Source organism: Austrofundulus limnaeus, unplaced genomic scaffold (assembly GCF_001266775.1).
Source record: "Austrofundulus limnaeus strain Quisiro unplaced genomic scaffold, Austrofundulus_limnaeus-1.0 Scaffold32, whole genome shotgun sequence".
In the NCBI taxonomy this organism is placed as follows: Eukaryota; Metazoa; Chordata; class Actinopteri; order Cyprinodontiformes; family Rivulidae; genus Austrofundulus; species Austrofundulus limnaeus.
The window spans coordinates 2,425,192-2,428,245 of NW_013952434.1; positions in this window are offsets into that span (position 1 = coordinate 2,425,192).

Sequence of the window (3,054 nt, forward strand, 5' to 3'; positions counted from 1 at the left end):
CATCTTATATCTCCCCCTTTTTAAGAAAAGAAGATAAAATAAACAATACTAATTGTCTTGAAGTAACAAAAACAAAACAAAAACATCAACAATAACAATCCTCCTCGACCAAAATCCAGATCATTCCATAATTTTATTCCCTGAATTGATGCACATTGTTCCTTCAAACTGGTTCAAAATTTAAGTTTCACAAACATCTCAATCCCCTTAAGTTTATAGTAACTCTCTCTTTTAACAAAATTTTACTGGAAATTTAGAGGTAATATGTTTTTATTAGCCTTAAACATAACTTGCAAAATATTAAAATCAAACAACTCATGAAATTTTAATAATTTCAATTGACAAAACACTACATTTGATGGAAGACTGTAAAGTTTCACAGCTCTTTTCTGTAAAATAAAAATGGGATTTGTAATTGTTTTACATGCTTTCCCCCCGTATTTCAATACAATAAATAAAGTGTGGAACAATAATTGCATTATACAACATATACAGAGATTTATCATTGATTAACTCTCTTACTTTATACAAAACTACAATAAATTTAGGAATTTTTATTCTTAAATTATTTAAATGAGTTCTCCATGTCAGCTTTTCATTTATGATAATACCCAGAAATTTCACCTCACTGACTCTACAAATTCCAACACCGCCAACTTTAAATGGGATATCAATAGTTTTCTTTCTTTTGCTAAATATCATATAGTTCGTTTTATCTAAATTTAATGATAGTTTATTGAGTTGAAACCAAGATTGTATTTTGACAAATTCTATCTGCATCATCCCCATCATTCACTCTATATCTTTAACCAAACAAAAAAAGTTGTATCATCTGCAAACAGAACACATTTAAAAAGCCCTGACACATTTACCAAGTCATTCATACAAAATAAACAATTTTGGTCCAAGTACAGAACCTTGTGGAACTCCACATGTGATGTTACAGAGTTCAGATCTTACATTATTTATTTGTACAAACTGTTTCCTATATTTTAAATAACTTGATACCCATTGTAGTGCTGGTCCTCTGATACCATATTGATTCATCTTTCCAAGATGAATACTGTGATCAATGGTGTCGAATGCTTTCTTGAAATCAACATAAATACTAACACAGTATTGTTTTTGATCAACAGCAGTTGTTATTTGTTCAATTAATTCCGTTAGAGCCATTGATTTTGACACATTTGTTCTGAAACCATGCTGTTATTTAAAATGTTTTGTTTATCAATAAATTGATCTAATCTGTTTACAAATAAATGCTCTAAAATCTTTGAAAACTGTGGCAACAAGGACTATACGTAATTTATAAACATTTCTCACCATTCTTATAGAGAGGAATAAGGCTATACCTTAGGTTTTAGGTTAGAAAAATTTAATATTAACATTTTTTTAAGATATGGAGTCATAAATATAATATGTTTAGCCATGAATATAAAATACTAGGACCTATTGTAAGATGCTAAGTCACAATTATAAGTTGGGAAGTCCTAATTACAAAGTTTTAAGTCGTGATTTTAGGATATCATATAGCCTATGTGTTAATAAAGCATAAATATAAAATAAGTATTTTTTTTTACCAGATACTAGGTCATGGTTATGTAATTGAAAGTTCCAAATATCAGATTTTATGTCAAATATATAAGATTTTAGGTCATGAAAAGCCATTTGAGAAAGGTAAGTATTATTTTACTTCAAATGTGTGGAAATGGGTTTCCATAAGTTTTGTGCTTCTTATACATTAAATGTTTCTTATGAATACAACCTCTTTTATGATACTTTTCTTTTCAACAAAAGTTTAACTTTTTTGACAGTGTATTAATCTTACCAAGTATAGACGATCTTCGGTCAAACTTTGACAGCGGTCCAGCGGACTTTCGGTCCGTGACCGACCCCCCTACTCCTCCTCCCCACTCCCCCCCGGTGGTGACGAGGAGTGGCTGGCCGGCTGTCAGCACGCGCTGGCCGTGGGAAAGTTCCCCAACCGGCGCTGATAACCAATCAGAGGCCGGCGGCCGTCTCCGGCGCTGGAATGAATGGAGCAATTGGTCGGGGCGACGGGCGGTCTGCGAGCGAGCGTGTGAACCTGTAATCCAATCCTGACTCAGCCCTGGAGGAGAGAGACACACGGGGGAGCACAGCCGCAGCCAGAGGAAGCCACCGAGTCTAATCTTACCCCACAGAGAGAGCTCGTGCACGGTGGAGGCTCCGTGGCCACTTCAAGGACCCTGTAAGAGCAGGCAGTCCAAATAATGCCCCCCACCCCCATCCTACCCCCTCTCCCGGGAGTCTCCACATCATCACCACAGCGCGGCTGGTGGCTCCCGCCGTGGTCACACTCCCCAAATAATTTGACAGATCTGCTGGTGTGTGTTTGTATACAGGCGGGGGATCATGTTACTGCATGTGGAGCCGGGCCGCTTTAGCCCAGGGGCTCCTGCAGAGTCCTCTTCAAATCACAGTTTATTTCTTAATGTAGGCTAAAACAAAAACAATTAAAAATTTTCTAAAAGAACATTACTGAAAACAAGTGCAAAAACTGTTTTTTTATTTTGTATTTAATTCACAAATGTTTCTTGTTGCTTCTGTGATGAGAATAAAAAAAGACAATTGTATTAAAATCTGTTTTAAAGATGTTCAAACATGTTTGTTTTATGTTCATCAATGTCTGGATGGATGGATGGATGGATGGATGGATGGATGGATGGATGGATGGATGGATGGATGGATGGATGATGGCTGGCTGGATGGATGGATGGATGGATGGATGGATGGATGGATGGATGGATGGATGGATGGATGGATAGATGGATGACGATGATGATGATGATGATGATGATGGCTGGATGGATGGATGGCTGGATGGATGGATGGATGGATGGATGGATGGATGGATGGATGGATGGATGGATGGATGGATGGATGGATGGCTGGATGGATGGATGGATGGATGGATGGATGGCTGGATGGATGATGATGGCTGGCTGGCTGGATGATAATGATGATGATGATGATGATGATGGCTGGATGGCTGGATGATGATGATGATGATGA